The sequence below is a fragment of the Felis catus genome, chromosome A2, assembly GCF_018350175.1.
Source record: "Felis catus isolate Fca126 chromosome A2, F.catus_Fca126_mat1.0, whole genome shotgun sequence".
Taxonomy (NCBI): Eukaryota; Metazoa; Chordata; class Mammalia; order Carnivora; family Felidae; genus Felis; species Felis catus.
The window spans coordinates 70,033,839-70,059,710 of record NC_058369.1 but is presented as its reverse complement, the minus strand read 5'-3'; the positions used below and the strand labels follow the sequence as shown (position 1 = coordinate 70,059,710).

At 38.8% G+C, this 25,872-nt stretch overlaps 1 protein-coding gene across 3 annotated transcripts in view; it reads left to right on the top strand.

The window, feature by feature from the left end:
• LOC123383814 overlaps nt 1–24,953 on the top strand; it is a 75,567-nt gene extending 50,614 nt beyond the window's left edge. For 2 of the 3 annotated variants that reach the window (XR_006594063.1, XR_006594064.1), the window contains one exon: nt 7,868–9,275. The gene's annotated coding sequence lies outside the window, so the exon portion shown is untranslated. Of the gene's footprint in view, nt 1–7,867; nt 9,276–21,204 lie in introns of those variants that run through there. The other variant, XR_006594065.1, reaches the window with a different exon arrangement.
• The last annotated feature ends 919 nt before the right edge of the window (nt 24,954–25,872 follow it).

Sequence of the window (25,872 nt, the reverse complement as noted above, 5' to 3'; positions counted from 1 at the left end):
TCCCTCTCTCTCTGCCCCTCCCCCACTCACACTCTGTCTCTGTCTCTCAAAAATGAATAAATTAAAAAAACTAAAGTAGGCTGCAGTTGGGTGGCTCAGTTGGTTAAGCGTCTGACTCTTGATTTCAGCTCAGGTCATGGTCTCGTGGTTTGAGTTTGAGCCCTGCATTGGGCTCTGCACTGGCAGTGTGGAGCCTGTTTGGGATTCTCATTCTCCCTCTCTCTCTGCTGCTTCCCTGCATGTTCTCTCTCCCTCTCAAAATAAATACATAAACATTTAAAGGTAAATAAGTAAAGTAGGCTGTCTGTACAATCACAAAGGTTTGTACAACCACAAATTAGGGCAGGGTTGAGCAATCAAGTTCATCTTCTAAACAAGGCCACTCCCTCAAGATTGGATGAGGAGGCTATTTTATGTACTGCTTAAAACCCAACACAGAGAGTCAAGAAAAATTTAACAAAAAACATAGCAATATGTTTCAAGCAAAAGAATAAGGTGAAAACTCAGAAAAAGACCTTAATGAAATGCAGGTAAGTCATTTACCTGATAAAGATTTCCAAATAGTGGTCATAAAGACACTCACTGAGCTAGGGAGAAGATAACATAAACATAGTGAGGACTATAGAAAATATTAAAAAGTAACAGAAGTTCCATAGTTGATGCATGTAATAACAAAACTGAAAAATAAGAGAGAAGGGTTCAACAGCAGAGGAAGGATCTAAATGAAACAGAGAAAAGGATCAATAAACTTGAATACAGAGCAGTAAAACTCACCCAATCAGGGCAGAAAAAAAAAGAATAAAAAGAGTGAAGATAATATAAGAAAATTATGGGACAATATTTGCATTATAAGGGTCCCAGAAGGAAAAGAGAGAGGGACAGAAACTTATTTGAAGAAATAATGACAGGAAAATTCCCTAACCTGGGATAGGAAACAGACATCCAGATCCAGGAAGCCCAAAGAGTTCTAAAAAACATGGACCCAGAAAAAGCCATACCAATAAAGTGTCAAAAATTAAAATAAGGAGACATTCTTAAACACAGGAAGAAAAAAATAACTTGTTACATATAGAGCAATGTACATAAGAACCATCAGCACATTTTTCAGAAGAAACCTTGTAGGCCAGAAGGGAGTGGGACAATATCCAAAGTGCTGAAAGAAAAAAATCCCCTGCCAGTAAAGAATACTCTACCAGGAAATACTGTCCCTCAAAATTTAAGAAGAGATAAAGAGGTTTCTAGACAAACAAAAGTTAAAGGAGTTTATTACCACCAAACTGACCCTATGAGAAATGTTAAAGGGACTTTTTAAAGCTGAACAAAAGGGTGCAAAGTAGTAACAGAAAACCACAGGAAAGTATAAATCTCACTGGCAAATGTAAATATGTAGTTCAATACAGAATAATCTAATGGTGGTGGTGGGTGAATCACTTAAAATACTAGTGTGAAGGTCAAAAGACAAAAGTAGTAAAAAACGTAACTACAATAGTTTGTTAGGAATATACAGGATAAAGAGATGTAAAATGTGGCATCAAAGACATAAAACATGGTGGTGGGGAAATAATAACTTGTTCAACACTTTAGAATGTGTTCAAACTTAAATTGTCATCAACTTAAAATGGACTGTAATAAACATATGATGTTTTATGTAAGACTCATGGCAACCATAAAGCAAAAACCTATAGTAGGTATACAAAAGTTAAAGAGACAGTAATCTAAGCATCCCAATACAGTAAATTATCAAATCATGAAGAAAGAGAGCAAGAGGGGCACCTGGATGGCTCAGTGAGTTAAGAGTATGACTTCGGCTCAGGTCATGATCTCACTGTTTGTGAGTTCGGGCCCCATGTCAAGTTCTGTGCTGACAGCTCAGAGCCTGGAGCCTGCTACTGATTCTGCAACTCCCTCTCTCTCTCTGCCCCTCCCCCACTCCCTTGCACACACACCGTCTCTCTCAAAAATAAATACATATTTTTTTTAAAAAAAGAAAGAGAGCAAGAGAGAAAGAAAGTGGCTGAGTGAATAAAAAAAGAGACTAATCTATATATTTCCTACAAGGAACTCACTTCAGATTAAGGACACACACAGACTGAAAGTAAAGGGATGGAAAAAGATATTCCATGCAAATGGAAAAGAAAGCTGGGGTATCTATCATTTTATCAGATAAAATGTGCATTAAGACAAATATTATAAAGCAAATATTAAAAGACCTAATGGAAGAAATAGATAATACAGTAACAGTAGGTGGCTTTAATACAACACTTTCAACAATAGATATATCATCTAGACAAAAAACCAATATGGAAAAATCAGTCTTAAATAACACATTAGACTACAGGGACCTAACAGATACATACAGAACATTCCATTCAAAAACAACAGAATACACATTCTTCTCAAGGAAACATGGAAAATTCTCCAAGATACATTATATGTTAGGGCACGAAATAACTCTTAATAAATTTAAGAAAATTGATATCATATCAAGCATTTCTTCTGACCACAAGAGTATGAAGCTAGAGACCAATTAGTGGAAGAAAACTGGAAAATTTAGAAATATGTGGTGATTAATAACATGCTACTGACTAATCGATGGATCAAAGAAAAAATCAAAAGAAATCAAAAGAAATTTAAAAATACCTTGAGACAAGTGAAAATGGAAATACAACATGCCAGAACTTATGAGATGCAGCACAAGCAGTTCTAAGAAAGAAGTTTATTGCAATAAATCCTTACACCAGAAACAAGACAAATCTCAAATACTTACATCTGAGGAATTAGAAAAGAGAAGAACAAATGAAGATCAAATTTAGTAGAAGGAATGGAATTACAAAGATTAATGTAGAAACAAATGAAATAGAGACTAAAAGGTCAAAAGAAAAGATCAGTGAAACTAAAGCTTTTTAAAAAGTGTTTATATACGGGGTGCCTGGGTGGCTCAGTCAGTTAAGTGTATGACTTTTGATTTCAGCTCAGGTCATGATCTCATGGTTGGTGAGTTCAAGCCCTGCATCAGGCTCTGTGCTGACAACACATAGCCTACTTGGGATTCTCTCTCTGCCCCTCCCCTGCTTGCTCTCTCTCCCTCTCAAAATAAATAAACATTTTAAAAAATCCTTAAAGTTATTTATTTTTATTTTTATTTTTAGAGGGAAAGAGAGAGAATCTCAAGCAGGCTCTCTGCTCACTGCAGAGCCTGATGTGGGGCTCAATCCCATGACACTGGGATCATGACCTGAGTCGAAATCAAGAGCCAGACACTCAGTTGAGCCACCCAGATGCCCCTAGAGTTGTTAAAAAATTTTTTTTGAAAAATTGACGAATCTTTAGCTAGACTCACCAAGAAAAAGAGAGAATTCAAATAAATAAAATCAGAAATGAAAAGTGAAACATTAAACTGATACCACAGAACTACAAAGGATCACAAGAAACTATTATAAACAATCATATGTCACAAAATGGACAAGCTAGAAGAAACATAAATTACTGATAACATACAACTGCCAAGACTGAATCACAAAGAGATAGAAAATCTGAAAGACTAATAATTTGAAGGGAGATTGAATCAGTAAAAAAAAACCTTTTAAGAAAAAAAAAAAGTCCAGGAAAAATGACTATCCAGATGAATTCTACCAAACATTTAAAGAAAAACTATTACCAATCTTTCTCAAATTCTTCCAAAACCAGACAAAGATGCCCCAAGAAAAGAAAATTAGAAGCCAATACCCCTGATTAACATAGATGCAGAAATCCTCAAAAAAAAAATTAGCAAACCATATTCAACAATACATTTAAGGATAATACACTACAATCAAGTGGGATTTACTTCAGGGATACAAGGATTATTCAACAACTACAAATTAATTGATGTTACACTACCTTAAGAAAGTAAAAGATAAAAATCTTATAAACATAGCAATATGTGCAGAAAGGCATTTGACAAAATTTAACATCCATATGTGATTAAAAACTCTCAGCAAAGTGGGTATAGAAAGAACATACCTAAACATAATAAAGGCTATATATGACAAGCATACAGTTAACATCATACTCAAAAGTGAGAAGCTGAAAACTTTCCTTCTCTTCTCAGGAGCAAGACAAGGATGTTTGCTTTCACTATTTGTATTCAACATAGGCATGCATAGATAGATATTCAGACAGGTAAATGATAGGTGGATAGATGATAGATGGATGGATGGATAGATAGATAGGATAATGGCATCCAAAAAGAAAAGAAGTAAAATTATCTATGTTTGCAGATATGGTCTTATATGCAGAAAATCATGAAGTTTCTACCAAAAAAACCTGTTAGAACTAATAAATAAATTCAGCAAATTAGCAGTATACAAAGTCAACATGCAAAATATCACTTGTATTTCTATATGCTAACAATGAGCAATTTGAAAAGAGAATTAGGAAAACAATTCCATTTATAATACAAACAAAAATAATAAAATACTTAGGAATTAACTTAACCAAAGAGATGAAAGACATACAATTCACAACATGGCTGAAAGAAATGAATGAAGACATAAATAAATAGAAACAGATCCCAAGTTCAAGACTATATTGTTAACATGTCAAACTAAAAAAGAAAAAAACTAAGAAACTCATCTACAGATTCAGTGAAATCTCTATTAACATTCCAATGACATTTTTTGCAGAAATAGAAAAACCTATCCTAAAATTCATATGGAATCTCAAGAGATCTTGCATAGCCAATACAATCCTGAAAAAGATGTCAGAGGACTCACACTTCCTGATTGCAAAAGTTACTACAAAGCTACAGTAATTAAAACAGTATGGTATTGGCATAAAGGCAGACATATAAACTAATGTAATGGAATAGAGATCACAGAAATAAACCCTTACGTATATGGTCAAATGATTTTTGATAAAGGTGCCAAGACCATTCAATGGGGAAAGGATGGTCTTTTCAACAAATTTTGTTGGGAAAACTGGATATCTCCATTCAAAATAATGAAGTTGGATCCTTTCCTAACACCATACACAAAAATTAATGCAAAATGAATCTAAAACCCAAATGTAAGGCTTAAAACTATAAAACTCTGAGAAGAAAAGAGGGAAAGGCTTTAAAACATTAGATCTGTCAATAATTTCTTGGATATGACAAAAGGCATAGGTAATTAAAAAACAAAACAGACAAAACTGACTTCATGAAAACGAAAAAAATAGTACATCAGAAGACACTGACAGTAGAATAAAAAGGCAACCCATGAAATAGGAGACAAAATTTGTGAATCATTTATATAATAAGAAATTCATATCCAGAATATATAGAGAACTCAAACTCAGCAAACTCTTAAAGCTCAGCAAAACAGCAGCTCTTAAACAGAGCAAACAACTAAAAACAATGGGCAAAGGACTTTCATAGGTATTTCTGAATGTCCAGTAAACACATGGATACACTAATCATTAGGAAAATGCAAAGGAAAACTGTAATGAGATATATCCCCACACCCACTAGGATGGCTACTATCAAAACAAAACCCCAAAACAACAAATGTTGGCAAGAATATAGAGAAGTTGGAGCCCTGATCCCTGTTATTAGTAATGTAAAATGGTACAGTTGCTGTGAAAAACACTGTGGCATTTCATAAAAAAATTAAAAATAGAGGGGCGCCTGGGTGGCTCAGTTGGTTGAGCGGCCGACTTCGGCTCAGGTCATGATCTCGTGGTCTGTGGGTTCGAGCCCCGCGTCACGCTCTGTGCTGACAGCTCAGAGCCTGGAGCCTGTTTCGGATTCTGTGTCTCCCTCTCTCTGACCCTCCCCCGTTCATGCTCTGTCTCTCTCTGTCTCAAAAATAAATAAATGTTAAAAAAAATTAAAAAAAAATTAAAAATAGAGTTATCATAGAAGCAATTCTCCTTCTGGGTGTATAGTCAAAAACATTCACAGCAGGGCCTCAAATATTTGTACGCCCATGTTCACAGCAGCATTATTCACAATAGCTAAATTGGAGAAGTAACCTAAGTTTCCACTGATGGATGAATGGATAAGCAACGTGTGGTACATACATATAATGGAATATTATTCAGCCTTAAAAAGGAAGAAAATTCTGCAATATACTACAATATGGATGAACTTGAGGACATTATTCCAAGTGAAATAGCCAGTCGCAAGAAGACAAATAATGCTGTATAGTTTCACTATAGTGAATGCATTCACTATATGCATTACTTAGAGTAGTCAAAATCATAAAGACAGAAAGCATAATGACGATTGCCTGAGGTGGCAAAAATGGGGGAGTTATTGTTTAATGGTTATACAACTTCAGCTTTACGATAGGAAATGAGTCATGGGATTGGATGGTGGTGATGGTTGCACATGTGAATGTATTCAATACTGCTAACTGTGCACTTGAAAATGGTTAAGATGGTAAATTTTATGTTATATGTATTTTGCTACAATAAAAAAAATTAAATGCGGCATTAGTTCTTTTCTCCACTGTACATAGCGCATTCATTTTGACACCTAAAATAAACTCAATATTTCTGTGCAAATAGCTAAGATGAATAGTGTAATAAACAGAAAGAAATTGTTTTTATTAGAAAACATTCCGGCCTGTAGAAAGTGTTGAAAAATAAATTCCATTACAGCTTCTTTACGAAAGCAAATGTAATTTCAGGAAAAGAAGGAGCATCTAATAACCTCAATTAAAGTAACATGACGTCTGCACTACTGAATGTCTCTTTGTGTAAGGATCCTAACGTGGTCAAAACTCCCACAAACAAAAATCCACCATCACCATCAAGGGCAACAAGTACTGGATTTATTAATTTAATCCTGGATTCTTCAAGGACAGTGATTTGATATGAGAGTTGCTCATTGGATTATGAACCAATGGCCAAATCCATATGGAATGCAAATAATGATGCATAGCTTTAGTTTGGTTTTTTTGAATAATATTTAATACAAGCTATGTCAGCAGTCTCTTAAACTAAGCAGGAAAATATCCCAGCTGAGTGGGCCATATTTCACCAATCAGAACCTTGACGCATACAGCCTCCCAGCAGGTGCTTCCATATTGGTAGCATGAGGCAGTAGAACAGATTAAATATGATTTAAAGAAAGAAAACAAATACCCCATCCCAAAGAAAATATCAGTGAAATAAAAATGAAAACAAATACATAGAAACAATTTATGTATTAAATAAATTATCAGTGAGTATAAATAGCTCAATGCATTTTTCTCTGGTAAGTAATTTCTGAGATAAGGGGCACCTGGGTGGCTCAGGTGGTTAAGGGCCCAACTTCAGCTCAGGTCATGATCTCATGGTTTGTGAGTTTGAGCCCCCCATTGAGCTCTTTGCTGTCAGCACAGAATCTACTTCGGATCCTCTGTCTCCTGCTCTCTGCCTTAACCCCTCTTGCACACATGTGCTCACACTCTTTCTCTCTCAAAAAAAAAAAAATTAAAAAAATTTAAAGTAATTTCTGAGACAAAATTTATCAATAGTTATAAAATTGTCAATAAAATAGGTGCAGGATGTGGAGAAAAAAAGATTAATTATGCTTACATGGGCAAACAGTTTGGCATGGAGTTGTTTAAGAATGTTAGTGTTGGGGCGCTTGGGTGGTTCGGTCAGTTGGGCGGCCGAGCTCGGGTCCTGATCCTGCGGTCTGTGAGTTCAGGCCCGCGTCGGGCTCTGCGCTGACAGCTCAAATCCTGGAGCCTGCTTCCGATTCTGTGTCTCCCTCTCTCTCTCTCTCTCTCTGCCCCTTCCCTGCTTGCTCTCCGTCTGTCTCTCTCAAAAATAATAAACATTAAAAAAAAAAAAAGAGTATGAGTGTTAATGTGAGCCACCTGGGTGGAAAATAGAAATAAAACTACATCTGTTTTAGGCCTACAAAGACAAGAAGATCTCACTGTCATATGAAGACAAAGTGCCAGACTCTGGTGGCCTGAGAATCTATATGCCAAAGAGGTCTATGGCCCCTTCTAAGGGAAGCTGCCATTTTGGAGGAGACAGCCTACCTGATATTGGACTCTGACCTTCCGCGGAAGATGTGTAAACTTGCTGAATTGCCCTCTGCCTAGAGGGAAGGGCTGAGTCCCAGGGGTCACAGGTGGGTTCCTCTCAGCCTCTAAACACTTGTGGGCATAAGACACCAGCACCTGACTAGGCAAGCCCCACCTTCAGTGAGAGAGTCGAAGTTGACTCTTCTGGATCCAGACATGCACTAGGACAACATCAGGTCACTTTTAAGACAATGCTGTGTTACAGTTTGTTTTTTCTCCTACTGAATACACCACTTCCCACCATCCTGCAAGACAAATTACTGATTCCTGAGATATCTTCACACAAAAGTTTTCAAACAGTCTACACTTACAAATTAATGGGTTAAGCTATACATGTCTGAGAGAATAGGTTAATGTATTCACACTAGATTGAAATCACTGTTATATAAGTACACTGATAGACGAATGCATCAGCTTTTATCTGCTACTGAATTATATAAACATGGTTTTAACTCTGGAAAAAAAAAGGAGTTTTCAAAGGATTAGCAGTCCTTGGTCTGGCAGTCAAAAATGAACTGTGCCAATCTGATTTCTACTCAAGGGATGTCAAATTTGAGACTCTGAAAATCTGACAGCTTCTCTGGGAAATAGGACTAAGGTTTATTTATCCTTGGGGGCTGAAGTGGCAATTTTTAGACACTTGCAAGAGTAGAAATCAGAGAAAACTGGGGCAGGGAGGACAGAGTCACAGAAGAAAGCAAATAAAGGCAAGGGAATCCTTAAGAGAAGGGAGAGAGAGCAACACTGGTTTCTGTCTTCCCAATTTACTTTATGCTCTAGGAGTTCCATATGTGTTTCCTTTTTACCTCTGCCTGTGTGATTTATTAGCCACCAACCCCCCCCCCATGTGTTTCCTTTTTACCTCTGCCTGTGTGATTTATTAGCCACGAACCGCCCCCCCCCGCCTTTTACATGCTCAGTGTGAATGGGCCTCTCTTGCTATGAGTAGGGTTTTAAATTTTTTTTTTTCAACGTTTATTTATTTTTGGGACAGAGAGAGACATAGCATGAACGGGGGAGGGGCAGAGAGAGAGGGAGACACAGAATCAGAAACAGGCTCCAGGCTCTGAGCCATCAGCCCAGAGCCCGACGCGGGGCTCAAACTCACGGACCGCGAGACCGTGACCTGGCTGAAGTCAGACGCTTAACCGACTGCGCCACCCAGGCGCCCCATGCTATGAGTAGGGTTTTCAAACAAATATGCTCACACAGATTGGGTTTGGGTCTTAGAAATTTATTTTTAGCCCCCAAAGATCCAGGTAATCAAGGCAAGAATTTCAGCAAGATCACTCATTAGCTTAGGAATATTCTCCCACACACCAAAGTAACATTTGCACCTTGTGCAACTTGGAGTTACTTGAGAATCACTGAAGTTGCAAATGTTTAACTCCTGAGCACCAAGACAGCAGCATGTTTGTGTGTGCGTATGTGCATGTGCGTGTATGTATATATGTTCTATACTCGGTGTTATGTTACGGTAATCACTGGTGATACGATGATGATCCATTCGGATTTTTTATTTCTTGAACTGTTGGTAATAAGCATGTACTATTCTTATATTTTCCAAAACAACTGTTATGTTCTTCAAGAAAAAAGTAGGTGGGCCTTAACGGGCAAATCTGTATGATTAACTAATACGGATTGACTAAGAAAATGTGTCCCTGTAACTTATTTAAAATGTGTCCAAGATTTTACTCTGAAGTTGCATACAATGTCACATGACAGCTTTGCCTATGTGTATGTTATCCTGGAGAGAATGTTGGAAGAGCTGGAACAGAAGAGACAAGCAGTAGCCAGGAGCAGACTTCTCGGAGGACTCCTCTTGCGCATTCCCTCCTATTGTGGAAAAAAAGATAAATGTACAGGCAGAAGACGTCCACCTGCTGGCTCGGTTTCCTCCAGCTAGCACCTTTTTAAACGTTTGTGCTGAAATGTTATGTATTACAGTGAGCATAAAATAATGAGAAGTACCATCAAGGGAAATTTTTCCTGACCTTGGCGATCAGGAATTCTCTATGAATTCCATGCTTGATGATTTACTAAGAATAGTGAAAATAGCATGCTCCCTCCTGCCTCTCACTCCGGGTTGTTTATCTTGGAAAAATTCCCTCTACATCTTTTGTTATGCTTTGTAAATCAAGTCCAGAGGAAAATAATACTATAAAATATTTTATTCTTACATCTGACTTTCTTGGTTCAAACTCAGTGGCAGACCCAGAGCAGATGTCCTGTTGGGCCCCATGGCAGTGGCTTATAACTGTCTGTGAAGCCTTACACCCTGGCTTAGGAGGATGACCATTGTTTTCATGGAATGATTTTGGATGGAGAAAACCCCACTAGCTACTATTTCATATTAAATTTTCAAGCAACTTGAAGTTTTATGTTACCTTTTTTTCTTGCCCACTAAGAAAGAACAACAGAACGAAGAGGAATGAACCTTCCCTCGCCTTGGTAACAAAACCAATAATTGTTGGAACCTCAGCCATCCTTCTTGTCATCTTGTTTCCTGGTAAAGCAAAAACAAATGGAGCTGGGTTTGTGGGTCTAAGATCCACAAACTATTCTTGTTGCATTCTTAGCCAGCATTCTTAGATACATGTCTGCTGATTATGGGTTCCTGAAATTTGCTGCCTGCACTGCTTGGAACCAGAGTCTGCCACCTGCTGGCTGTGCTGAGTAACAGCCTCTTTCCCCACTAGGGCCCTCCCATTGTGACACACTGCTGGCCTTAGCAAAATACCGGTATCAGAAGACTCCAGCACTTTCTCCATTCCATACCACCTGATTGGAGCTCTGTTCAGCTGCCACACGCAGGCTGAGTCACGATGGCTCTCTTTCTGTCAGAAATATTGTTTATTTTAGAATTCTGAAGAGTACAGCGAATGTAATTCTTGTATCACATTACCTAATGCTGTAGAGTCAGTTGTTTCCCAGTGGCCAGAGGGGACCAAGTATGGTTTCCTCAGCTTGCCAAGTGCTGGCCAATCTGTTTATTCCACTGTTGTGGCCATGCTTGCTGCCCTGCCATTACTGTATGTTCATCTGAGCAATTTTGATCCATATTGGCTGAAAAAAGGCATTCAAGTAATGTTGCTGTAGGTGCCTACAGGTGCAAATGCCAGGGCCACTTGAAATGCCAGTTGGAATGTAAGTTTCATGCATCTTTAAGAATTACTGGAATAACAAGTTGGCATCGAATCATAAATATAGAATTGCTGGAAGGTAGCCTTTTTAAAAAAGTATAGTTGACACACAGTGTTACTTTAGTTTCAGGTGTACAACATAGTGATTCAACAACTCTATACCCTCAGCTCAGCACAAGAAAGTTGTTTAACTTTTGAGGAGGATTCTTATACACCATGCCACTGGGGAAGAAGAGACCGGCAATTGTGTGAATAGGAACTGGAACAAGCTGTGGAGTGATGTCATGACTGAAGGGGATTTCAAGCAAAGAAGATATTGGGGATGTACTTATGCCCTAGAGACCAATTTAGGGAGCACTCTCGCCTCCAGAAAAACAGCCCCTGGCTTGAAAGGATGTTGTCTGTAGTCAGAGCACATCTATTGGTTTTTTCTAAAATGCCAGGTATGCCACATCACCTCTCCCGGTTTAGCAGGGCTCTGTGCCCTGTGGCAGCCATTTTAGATATTCTTCTTTCTTTTAAACTTTATTCATTTATACAGAGACAGTGTGAGTGGGTGAGGGGCAGAGAGAGAGAATCCCAAGCTGTCTCCACGCTGTCAGCCCAGAGCCGTTGCAGGGTTCAAACCCATGAACCATGAGATCATGACCTGAGCCAAAACCAAGAGTCTGATGCTTAACTGACTGACCCACCCAGGTGTGCCCATTTTAGATATTCTTCAGACCAATAAACTCCTTCTCTTCCTCTCTCTTTCTCTCTCTCTCTCTCTCTCTCTCTCTCTCTTTCATGCTTCTATAAAAAGATTTTGAAAAATTCCTCCTTACCTTTAGGTTGATATCTAATATTTTTGTCTGGGTTTAAATAGTTGTAAAGGAAGTGATTCTTTACATATTGTAAATATTGTCTTATGAACCTGACTCTTTGATCCATGAATCAAATAGGTGTGTTGATCTTCCAATTACATGGCATCTTTTTGTTATTTATTAATAACTTAGACTGTAGCCAAAGAATGATATTAATCTCTGACATTTATTAAGATTTTATTTCTGGCTTTGTATGCAGTCATTTTTCTTAAAGGTTCCAATGTGATTGAAAAGGGTGTATTTTTAGGTAAACCCATGGAGACAGAAAGTAGATTAGTAGTTACCAGGGGCTGTGGGAAGGGAGGAGTTGAGAATGAAAGCTAATAGTTATAGGGCTTCTGTTGGGGGTTATAAAAAGGTTCTGGAATTAGATAGTGGTGATGGTTGCACAATTTTGTAAACATACTAAAAATTACTGAATTACATACCTTAAAAGGATGAATTTTATGGTATGTGAATTATTTCTCTTAAATTAAAAATGCATTTTCTTTAACTATAGGTGCAAGCTTGTTAATTATGTTTCAAATAATCCATAACCTGATTTTATGTCTTCTTGATTTACCAAATACATTGAAATTCACGATAAAATTGTTATACACTCACAAAAGAAACTTAATTGATTACTATTGGAGAATACCAGTGAATCAAGCCATTTTTTTGAAAAGTGGTACATTGAAAAGTGATTATGTAAGAAAAAGAATGAAACATTTAACCTTCCCTTCTCTTATGAACTATACCAGTGGGTAACTAGATAGAAGAGGTAGTTTCTTTTTGTGGATGTACTTTGGCTAACAGATGAAGAAGGAAAGACTGAGTTAGAATATAACCTTTTCACAATCACTTATGAATTAAGAGATCTAGGCTTTGAACATTTGAACCGTAATGGCAGATAAATGGAGAGAGAGAGAGAGAAAGAAAGGTCAATACACCTCCTTCTTGAAGTAGACAGCACCACCTGTGAAGTTTTTAGAAAAGTGGATCAATACCTCATTATCAATTTGCAGCAAATACGGAGGGTGGAGAAATATATTAAATGACACCTCAGGGATTCAATGAGAACAATCCATACTATGGTAAACTCAATTGGACAAAAGACTTGGTTTTTCGTTTTTTAAAAAATTTTTTTAATGTTTTGTTTATTCTTGAGAGAGAGAGAGCAAGAGAGAGCACAACACAAGTGGGGGAGGGGCAGAGCGAGAAAGGGACACAGAATCAGAAGCAGGCCCCAGGTTCAGAGCTGTCAGCACAGAGCCTGACGCGAGGCTCGAGCTCACAAACTCCAAGATCATGATCTGAGCCGAAGTCAGATGCTTTACTGACTGAGCCACCCAGGTGCCCCAAGATTTGTTTTTTTCAACAAGCAAGTGCAAGGAAAAAATACAAAAGGGGGCCTTATAGATTTAAGAGATATATCAAACAATCTGAATATGCAGGCCTTATTTGGATCCCAATTCAAATAAACCAATAATACATTTATGACATTTATTTTTTTTATTATTTTTTTAATGTTTACTTATTTTTGACAGAGAGAGAGACAGAGTATGAGCAGGGGAGGGGCAGAGAGAGAGGGAGACTCAGAATCTAAACCAGGCTCCAGGCTCTGAGCTGTCAGCACAGAGCCCAACGCGGGGCTCAAACTCACAGACCACGAGATCATGACCTGAGCCGAAGTCGGACGCTCAACCGACTGAGCCACCCAGGCGCCCCACATTTATGACATTTATAAGATCACTGGACATTTGAACATGGACTGGGTATTTGATGCTACTGAAGAAATTAATTCTTTCTTAGGTAGAAAATTTGTAATGTGGTTATGTTTAAAAAGAGTTCTTTCAGAAATTTATGCTAAACCATTTCAGGATGAAATGTATAGGACTAGGATTTGCTTTAAAATAATGTGAGCGAGGGGAAAGTGGGTGATGAAATAAGATCAGCCATAAGTTGATAATTGTAGCTGATTGATGGATTCACAGGGGTTCATGATATTATTATCTCTACTTTTATATGTTTAAACTTTTAAATAATATTAAAAAATAAAAATAGAAAAATATTTTGTATGTAGGAGTCTTACAACGAATCTCTGGCCTGATCTTAAGTAACCTTCATTCCTCTATTTCTCTATTATAAAAAGAAAAATAATGTTTTACACCCACATGTCACTTATCATTGCAGTGAATCATAAAAATTATTCCTGTGATAATGGCCTGGAAGAGCTCTGTGCCATCTGGAGCAGGCCAGGCAAGTGATTTCTATACTTAACTCAGGCTTTTCTAAGGAGTGACTAAAGACGGCATCCTAGGGACTGCAATTTGCTGTAGTTCTTTAGGTTGGAGTCCAGATCAGATGTGGTGTAGGCCTCTGAAGGCCCTGCCCATGTCTGCTTTTCAGGGGGACAGTTAATCCTGCTCCTCATGTCCCTGCCCCACTCCCTTCCCAGCAACACCAGATAGAATTGAGACCCGGAAGGATAACTTGTTGGTGGCACTTCTTACCCCAGAGTTTCAACCAGTTTCTAAACTTTCAAAGGGCTAGGCCTGGGGGGTATAGTCAGTCCCATTGGAAGAGTGACCACATTAGCACAGCACCACTTTCTTTTTTTTAAATTATATATATATTTTTAATGTTTTTTTAAAATTTATTTTTGATAGAGGGAGACAGAGCATGGGTGGGGGAGGGGCAGAGAGAGAGGGAGACACAGACTCTGAAGCAGGCTCCAGGCTCTGAGCTGTCAGTACAGAGCCCAACACAGGGCTCAAACTCACAGACCGCGAGATCATGCCCTGAGCCAAAGTCGGTTGCTCAACTGACTGAGCCACCCAGACGACCCAGTACAGCACCACTTTCAATCAACATCTCTCTCTCTTTCTCCCTCCCTTCCTCCTCTTTTCCTCTCTCTCTCAATTGTATTCACACTTCTCCAAAGTCTTCCTCATAATCTATGATATTGGCATGATGAAATATAACTTTTAATACTTTCCTGCTTTCTCAAAAATCAGTTGGCCATACATTTGTGGGTCCAATTCTGAGTTCTCTATTCTATTCCATTGGTCTATGTGTCTGTTTTTGTGCCAATACCATGCTGTCTTGAGGATGACAGCTTTGTAGTCGAGGCTAAAGTCTGGGATTGTTATGCCTCCTGCTTTGGTTTTCTTTTTCAACATTACTTTGGCTATTCGGGGTCTTTTGTGGTTCCATACAAATTTTAGGATTGCTTGTTCTAGCTTCGAGAAGAATACCGGTGCAATTTTGATTGGGATTGCACTGAATGTGTAGATTGCTTTGGGTTCTTACCTCATACACAAAAATAAACTCAAAATGGATGAAAGACCTAAATGTAAGACAGGAAACCATCAAAACCCTAGAGGAGAAAGCAGGAAAAAACCTCTCCGACCTCAACTGCAGCAGTTTCTTGCTTGACGCATCTCCAAAGGCAAGGGAATTCAAAGCAAAAATGAACACACTTTTGGGGGCCTCATCAAGATAAAAAGCTTCTGCACTGCAAAGGAAACAATCAACAAAACTAAAAGGCAACTGACGGAATGGGAAAAGATATTTGCAAATGACATATCGGATAAAGGGCTAGTATCCAAAATGTATAAAGAACTCACCAAACTCCACACCCCAAAAACAAATAATCCAGTGAAGAAATGGGCAGAAAATATGAATAGACACTTTTCCAAAGAAGACATCCAGATGGCTAACAGACACATGAAACGATGCTCGTCACTCATCATCAGGGAAATACAAATCAAAGCCACACTGAGATACCACCTCACACGGGTCAGAGTGGCTAAAATGAACAAATCAGGAGACTATAGATGCTGGCGAGGATGTGGAGAAATGGGAGCCTTCTTGCACTGTTGGTGGGAATGCAAACTGGTGCAGCTGCTCTGGAAAACAGTGCGGAGGTTCCTCAAAAAATTAAAAATAGAACTACCCTATGATGCAGCAATAGCACTGCTAGGAATTTATCCAAAGGATACAGGAGTGCTGATTCATAGGGCACATGCACCTCAATGTTTATAGCAGCACTTCCAACAATAGCCAAATTATGGAAAGAGCCTAAATGTCCATCAACTGGTGAATGGATAAAGAAGATGTGGTTTACATATACAATGGAATACTAGTTGGCAATGAGAAAGAATGAAATCATTTTATTTGCAGCAATGTGGATGGAACTGGAGGGTATTATGCTAAGTGGAATAAGTCAGTCAGAGAAAGACAGATATCATATGTTTTCACTCATATATGGATCTTGAGAAACTTAACAGAAGACCATAGCAGAAGGAAAGGCAAAAAGAAAATTGTTACAGACAGAGAGGGAGGGAGGCCAACCATAAGAGACTCTCAAATACAGAGAACAAACTGAGGGTTGATGGGGGGGTGGGGAAGAGGGGAAAGTGGGTGATGGGCATTTAGGAAGGCACTTGTTGGGATGAACACTAGGTGTTGTATGGAAGCCAATTTGACAATAAATTATATTAAAAAAAACAAGAAATACAACTTTTAAAAAGATGCCATTGCCTGAGTGTCTCTTCCCCTTGTTCCACTTCTGACTTAAGTGGAATCAATTCAGATTGCTGGTTCCAAGTGTCTGACAAGACTGCTGAGTGTTTGAAGGACAGCCCCTCTTGACTTACTGGGAACCCATCCTTAGGATCAGAATGAATGGGAGGTCTAGATGAGAAGTAAGGGGTTTTGGTTTTTCTCTAGGATTAAAGAGTAGGGGGTAAGGAGGAAAGCTATAGGTGAGACAGATCTCCTTGACCCTCATCATGCTTGTATAAGTTCAACTCCAGCTTTATTATGGGAAAATAGATGCCCTGAGAAGACAGTCCCAGGAATGAAAGGATGCTCAGGAGGAGTTGTGTGAGGATGTCAGCTGGCTTTCAAAATTGGAACTGTCATTCCCTCCCTGGGTCTCAACAACCTAAGGAGAAGACCATTGTTGATGACCTGTCTTCAGTATAAAGAGTAAATGAGCCATAATTGACAACTTTATTGCCAGGAGGACAAGATGTTTATTCAGTTACTTCAAATTGTCTCTGGGACTAGAAAGAACCTATTAACCAAGTGAATAAATATATTTAAAATGTTTCTGTTAGGAAGCTAAAGGTCAAATTCAGACCGCTCCATACTAGGGTTTTCAGATTTAATAATAAAAGTACATGATATCGGGGTGCCTGGGTGGCTCAGTCAGTTGAGCGTCCAACTTCGGCTCAGGTCATGATCTCATGGTTAGTGGGTTTGAGTCCCACATCCGGCTCTGTGCTGACAGCTCAGAGCCTGGAGCCTGCTTTGGATTCTGTGTCTCCTTCTCTCTCTGCCCCTCCCCCGCTCATGCTTTGTCTCACTGTTTCTCAAAAATAAATAAATGTAAAAAAAATTTTTAAAAATACATGATGTCCAGTCAAATTTGAGTTTCATATAAACCATGCATAAATTTTTAATCTGAGTATGCTTTGTGCAATATTTGAAACATAATTATACTAAAAACTGATTTGTTGCTTGTCTGGTATTTAAAATTAACCGAATATCCTGTGTTTTATTTGGCAACACTACTCCATACACAACTTCTCAGTTTTTTCAACTTTTTAATTAAATTGTGACCAAGAGCCAGAAGACGCCGTATCAGAGCACAATTTTTGGGTTGATGAAAAGGGATGGGAGACATTCCTGGTTAATAATGAAGGAGAACAAGCTGCATTTTTCTTCTTAGTAATTTCTTAAACTAGGTTTCCAGATTGACCTATTACACCTCCACTTTGTACATGTTGCTAGCTTGCCCCATTTTACCAATTTATTTCATCCCTGGAGACAGAGTGAGCAATGTCTACAATGTAAGGAGTTCCCAGTCGCTTACAGAATGGTGTCAGCACCATAGAGCTGGCTGTTAAGTTCTACTGAAATGCTATGAAACCTGCACTAAATGTTCATAAAGGAGAAAAACAGCAGCACTTCAGGGAGGCCTGGGGGGGGGGGGCGTCCATTCGCTAACGTGATGTAGAGGCTCACCTGGAATCATCAGCTCGTACAATGGTGTCATGTGACACCAGGTTGGGAAGCTATTTGAACTGTTCTGCTGCAGAAGCAGGGAGATAATCTATCTGCCCTGGCATCCGGGAGCACCTGCTGCCATTTTCACAGTTGTGCTATAAAAGGGGTGGATCAGACCTTCAATCTCCGTGTCTGGACCTTGGCTGGTTACGGTGGTGACTTCAAGTCCCTGTTTGAAAGGAAATGACATACCAGTCAGAAATGTACTGGGGAAGTGTGGACATATTTGAAATGTAGGAAAGATCAGCACAGAATGCAGAACCTAGGTGATTAAAGAGAAAGGTCATTTGAAAGATTGCTGTTGGGGCCAGATTTCCCTCTCTTGGAAAACAGGGTTTCTAGGAGCCCGGACTGGAAGATGCTGTTACCTTGTCTCTCCCTCTCCTCAAATTCACTGTTCCTAACCTCAAATTAGTTATACCTTCCCACCAAAGTCAGTTATCACCCTGAAGTCTCTACACGAATTGTCCCATATTTACATGAACAAATGTTTTGGTAAAACACTAAACACGTCCTGGTGGTGTTATCTGCTGCTTCAGCAGAGGCCATCCTGGAGTAGTCCCTCCTCTCTTATCAAGCAAGTCTTCAGGTCTTGAGGCATCAACCTCAACAGAGTCTCTCAAACTCACCTCCTGCACATTTTCACTCTCTTAGTTGAGAACATTATTTTGGCTGCGTCTTATGTTTTCTGAGTATATTGTGATCCTTAGGCTGCATATTTTAACATTTGCTTCTTCTTCCTTCCTTTGTATTTGCCCAGTTTATTTTAACCAAGCCTTTAAAACTTAATTCAATCTTAAGTGTCTTTGAGAAGCCCTCTTTCTCCAATTATGTCCTGTGTTGCTTGCCTGTGTGTGCCCAACTCATGTGAGCATAACTAACGGAGTATTTGGCCCAGTGCATAACAATCATTAATGTATTTGTCAGTCTCTTTTCCTAGACACAAGGCTCCTGGAAGACAGGGGCCTTATTTTATTTTTCTTTGTATTCCTTGGAGGTCTTAAGAAGCATTGTAAACTCCACACACCCAAAATGGAACATTGTGTCTTTTCTTTCAAATTTGGTCTTTTTTAATATATTTTTTAATCAGTTGTTGGCTATGACATCCACCAGTAGCTTAAATTATAGTCATCTCCATCCACTTTCAAGTCCATCATTATGTTCTTTTGATTCCAGCTACAAGATATATCTTGAATCTCTTCACCTCCCTTGTGACCACTCTGGTCTAAACTAAGCGTTCTTGACCGTGGGTGATTTTGCTCCCACAGGACATTTGACAATGTGTGGATACATTTTTGATTGTCATGAGTGGGGGAAGGTGCTACTGCATCTAGCGGGTAGAGGCCAGGAATGCTGCTAAACATCCTGCAAAGCACAGGACAGCCCCACAATAAAGAAGTATCTGATGTAGAGTATCAGAAGTGCTGCTGATGAGAAACTCAGCTCTAAGCCAGCATTTCTTACTTATCCCCGTGAGTCAGCACAATACCCAACTCACTGCATCTGTCCTTCCACACCTTTGACCTTTCTTCACATGACAGCACATGGACCGTTATAAATGCTAATTTGATCATGTCATCATCCTGCTTGAAATCCTAGTGGCTTTTCTGTACTTTTAGGGATAAATTGCAAAATTCTTAACATGGTTCACCAGCCCCAGTGGTGTAACCTTTGCCAAGGTCCCTGGTGCCACCCATGCCTCTCTCCCCTCACTGCCTATGTGCTATGTGTGCTGGCTACTGGCCTTTCTCAATCCCTTGAAATCAGGGGATTCTTCCCTCCTTAGATCCTTGGCACTTTCTATTTTCTTTGCCCAGAAGCCTCTCCCTTTTCCCTTGCTTCACTTCACCTAAATCCTCCAACTCCTGTAGATTTCAGCTCAAATATTATCTCAACTGAGAGGACTTTCCTTACTTCCCAGACAAGCTGTTGGGAGCTCAATGCTTGGGAGCACCTAGGTTGGAAAGCATGCTGCATTTTCATTTTGCAGTACTAATAATTAATGGTAGCTAACTAGTTGTGCAATTATTGAAAGTCTGGCTCTTCTGCTAATACATAAGCTCCAAGGGCAAGGACTACATCCCCAAAGCCTAGTGTGGTGTTTGTACCTTGTAGGCCTGCAAATGAATATTAGTCAAGGATGAAACCCCTGGTAGCTACCTACCGTGGTTCCTGGTGCCTAGTAGGCACACACTACATACTTGATGAATTACTGACTACATACATGTCCTTGAATATAAATGCTCTCCTTCTTGACTAGGAGAGATTTTAGAAGTCTGTGTGCAGTTCTTGCCCCAGTAATTCAGGTCAAAGACATGCTCTTTTGAAAGGTGTCCCTTCATTTTACTTCAGTTTCAAGTTTATTTATAATGACAAAAGTGCTAAAACCACTTACTACCAGATTGCAGCTGGTGATCCTCTAAGACTCTGACTTCAGAAAGTAAATTTAGACACTCCCTGACTCATAAGAAATAATTGCAGTTCTCATTGAACAGAAGGTGTGGAAAAGACAATTACCTTTGGGCAAGTTGGCTGGCCCGAGCCCGTGTTCTCACCTGTGAAATGAGGGTAATAACAGCACCTCCCACACAGTGTTGTTGTGTGAACTGAACTAACAGTTCGGTGTCTGGCACCTGGTGGGTGCCATGTAGGCATTTGCCATTACTCTCAACTCACATTTTGGATCTTCATTCTCATTTGGGGATTACCAACCTCAGACTTAGGAAGGTTTTACCTGGAAGGAGGAAACTGAGTCCAGGATGAATGGTGAAACTAAATCAGGGATCACACAGTCTGCACAGAAAGGGGGCAGGAGGCGAATATAAAGGGGTAAGTGGGCCTGGTGGGGATGGGCAAACTAGAAATACAGGCTGTCCCAGGATACTTGGCATCCCTTGTGGAAATTGGAAAATCAAAACTTCCAAATTTTCAAGAGAGCTGAAATCCTCATTTTATGCAACATCTTCAATGTTCAACATCAGCAACTAAAAGTTTTAAAACCTTATTTGAGCTAAACAAAATACAGCTGTGGTTTGGATGTAGCCAATGTCTGCTAGTTGGCGATCTCTACTGAGAGATTATCTGGTTGCTCTATAGGTCTGGACCAAAAGAACTTCAGACAGCAAGCAGCTGAATTCACCAATGATGAACAGTAGTCTTTCAAAATCACATAAATTTTGGAGTACGTAAGAAGAACAAAAATGAACAAGTGTTTCCATTTGTCCCAAAAGGAAAAAGGTACATCCTACATACTATAGACTGTAGTCTTGTGGAAAAGTTTAGCAAACAAATCACTTGTCTATATTTGTACAAGCTAGAGGTAACTAAATTTGACAGTGGATCCAATTAATTAAAAACTATCCTGAAGTAACTTCATTTCCTTTTTTGATCCAGTTATAAGATTGAAAGAATGGTCAACAACACTACTGAAATTCAGCAAGACACTTAATCTTTTTTGTTTGTTTGTTTCATTATTCCTTTGAATAAGAGGGAAATACAGGTTAAATGATGATGCAATTAGGTATAGGTGTTGAGCACCGATCCCTGATGCCTATTTATTTAAAGACAAATCTTCCTATTTAAGGCCTAAGTAACAATAAGAAAAAATTACAGGGGAAATCGTTCTCAATGAAATCAGATTTTAGAAAGAAATGGAGAAAAAATGCATAGGAAGGGAAGTCAACCTGAGGAGGATGAGAGTGGTGTGGCTGGGACTGTGAATTGCGACCATGTCCCAGCTGGGGCTTCTACTCTTTCACTGAGGTCTTCAATAATGGCATGTATGTCTCATTTTCTGGCTTCTGCCTTCTCTGTTGCTTACAGCTCTCTCCTGCTAGATTCATCCCTAGCACTGGTCCCTCTCGGCCCAGACTCCAAACTAATCCTGTCCAACAAACTTATTAGCAAGCTGTCACCCCTAGATTCAGATCAAGAAATGCTGTCCCTGTGCCCCCATGACCTTGCCCAGCAGAAGCTCTTCTTAGCCCCTGTTTGACAGGACTGGGTTTCCATTGTGTTTCCTGTCCTATTTTTGCTAATTCCTCTTCCAGGGATCAAGTTTCTCTTTGCACATTTTAAATAATTGTAGCCCTTGGGAGAGCTCTCCTGGACCTCAGCTCCTTTTCTGTCAGATTCTCAGTTTCTTCCATCATAACCCCCCAGAATAAGATTTCATTATATGTTTTTGAAAATATGAGGGTCATCGGTGACCAACTTCATGGCTAAATTGGTCATGTCTTTGGCTTTTGTACCTGGCTTACTCCTCCAAGTACAGCATTCCTCTGCTTACACTGCCTTCTACCCTTCTGGTCATGACCCTAAAAGTCATTTCAGGTCCTGGCTTCTTCATTGACCTAAGCTACTCTGGGGTGCTATAAGGAAGATCATGTCTTGTATCCCAATCCTCGGATATGACTAACAGCAGGCATGGTGCTCACACTTGTAGGTTACAGTGAACTGTGGGACAAAATCAGGATTCAGAAAAATTTCAACAAGTAGAAGTTAACAGGAAATGTCCTGATCTGGATCAACACACCCATTTGCTCCAGTGAATGAGAAATATGTAGCTTTGTGGCATCTCCTGTTAAGAGGACTTTTGGATTTTTAGTGCATTTTATTAAAAAGTTATCTCAGTGTGAGTCATTAGTTTGTGAAGTGACTGCCAAAAAAAGCTTAGAATGAGCTCAGAATGCATTAATACAAGTATAGAAGTTGGAAGTGGAAAGTGATAGCCCCACTTTGTGCTGTGCTGGTTAGCCACACCTGGAAGCTACATGTTCAGGGAACTATAAATAATTTTGGACATAGAAGTAAGATTCAGGATGGTGATGAGATGAAAAGATTGCCAAAATGAGAATTTATTGAGGAGCTAGAAAATGATTGGCTTTCAGGAGAGGTTGGGGGCTAGAAAATGTTTTCAAATGTAATGAAGAACTATTACGTGGGAAACTTGTTTGTATGATCCTAAGGAGTTGACACTAGGGCAATTGAGTGGGATATTTAAACAAAAACTTTCCAAAAGTCAAACTGGCTCTCACATAAAAAAAAGCTGTTTTGCAATTAGAGGACATTTCTGCCATTGGAGGTTATTTAAGCACAGATCAGATGACCACTTGGTCAGGATATGGTAGAGAAAAGTCAAACATCAGGGGGCTTTGCAGTTATGTGACCTTTACAGGTCCTTCCAAATTCAGGCATTCTGTGATTCTAGGTATGTCTTTTAAAAACAGATCTCCATTTGAAGAGTAGGAACTTCTGCTTAATGCATATCAACTCTACAAAGATATTTCAAATAAATTACCTCATTTATTATGCACAACAATCCCATGTGATGGATATTATTATTTTAATTTTCAGAGGAGGATATTATGGTTAGAGAGATTAAATATTTTCTTTCAGATCACACCTATAAGAAAGGTGGGATCTAGGGCGAGCCTAGATCCTTGTCCTATGAAAGGATTCAGTTCATTAAAACTTCTAAAACTTTGAAGTCTTATGAAGGTAGTTCTGTGGACTTTAACCTTGAAATATGCTATGAAGGAAAGAGACCTATCCTGGAATGCAAGAGACTTGGTATTTAGAGCCAATTTTGCCAAAAACATGGTTTACCACCTGGTCTTGGTTTCCTTGATAGTAAAATTGGGGTATTGAGTAGATGATATCAAAGGCTCTGTCTAGATTTAACATTTTATAGTTTTAAAATGGTTAGTTAAGATAATTAAATTGAAATGCACATCTTTATTTTCCCAAAATACTTTGTAAGGTTTGAACACGGTTCTCCTATATCCTTAACCATATGGAGTCTTGATACTATAGAACTTGACCCCTAGACCACATTCTCCAAGACTCCCATTTCCTTGCTAAGCCAGCTTACAATAACAAACACAGCAAAGATTATCCAAGATAGTTGTGTTCACCAACATCCCATGTGTTCCTTTCCCAGACTTCCTTGTAGTTATATTCGAGCTTATATTTCCAGCTCAGGCTGAAGGTCTATGAAGAAAGACATGGTTAAAAGTAGGCACGTCTCTTCCATGTCTCTCTTCTGCCTTGGCTGAGCTGGTAGCATCACGATAAGGAAAGTCTAGATCCCCGAGTCCGTGGATAGAGACGTTACCAAATGCTTTCAATATTGAGTGGGTGACATACAACATTTACTGAGACAAGTCACTGAAGTTTTTAGATTTTATTTGTTACCACAGTTTAGTATGACAGATGCATATACTTTGCATTGATTCCCAGAAATGTAAATAAACAAAATGTACCAATTAAAAGGCAAAGGTTTTCAGATTGGATTTAAAGGGCTGACCTAACTGCTGGATATAAAGAACCCAAGTTAAATATAAAGGCACATGTAGAGTAAAAGAATAGAAAGAGATTAGCCTTACTACCCCTAACCACATGAATGCAGGAGTAGTTATGTTATTACCAAAATAATTGTCTGAAATACGTCAGAGTAAAAAATAATACTAGGAAAAAAGAAATTCATTTCATGATGATAAAATATAATTCAACAAGAGGACATAACAATCCTAATGTTTGTATTTCTAAACATTATAACAGATAACAGAGCTTCAAAGTACTTGCAGCAAAATCTGATAACACAGGAAGAATAAACAAACAAATCCATAATTATATCCAGAGATTTCAACAGCACTCTTCCAATAATAAATAGAACAAAGAGAAAAAATCAATGAGTATAGAAGACTTGAATAGCACAATTATTCAATTTGACCTAATCAACAATCATATATATCTCTATGCAACAACAGCAGAATATATATTATTTTCAAGTGCACTCAGAATCTTTGGCAGAAAGTATTAATATAGCATTAAAATCCAAATTATATAAAATGTTATTTTTAAAAAATATTTTTAATGTTTTTATTTATTGTTGAGAGACAGAGCGTGAGTGGTAGAGGGGCAGAGAGAGAGGGAGACATAGAATCTGAAGCAGGCTCCAGGCTCTGAGCTGTCAGCACAGAGCCCGATGTGGGGCTCGAACTCATGAACTGTGAGATCATGACCTGAGCTGAAGTCAGACACTTAACCAACTGAGCCACCCAGAGGCCCCAAGGCATGCTCTTCTACCACAATGAAATCAAATTAAAAATCAATAATGGAAGGATATCTGGAGAATCTCCAAATATTTGGAAGCTAAATTGCACACTTCTAAATAATCCATGGGATCAAAAAGAAATAAAAAATTAGAAATTATTTTGAATTGAATGAAAATTAAAAGAAAACACACAGAAAATGTAGGTTGTTGCTAAACAGAGCTTAGTGGGAAATTTACACTATTAATGTCTGTATTAGAAAAGAGAACGGACTCATATCAATGACCTAAGAAACTTAACAAACAACTTTGAGAACCTAGAAAAAGCAGAGCAAATTAAACTCAGACTGAACAGAAGAAAGGAAATAATGAAAATCGGAGAAGAAATCAAGAAAATAGACAAGAGAAAAAACTAAAATCAATGAGAGATTTTTATTGTTATATTGTTTTGTTTATTTATTTTTGATAGAGAGAGTATGAGTGGGGAGGGGCAGAAAGAGAGGGAGACACAGAATCCAAAGTAGGCTCCAGGCTCTGAGCTGTCTGCACAGAGCCCAATGTGGAGTCTGAACTCACTAACCATGAGGTCATGACCTGAGCCAAAGTCAGATGCTTAACCAACTGAACCACTCGGGTGCCCCAAAAGCTTTTTATTTTTAGATCAATAAAATCAATAAATTTCTAGTCAGACCAAGCAGGAGAAAATAGCG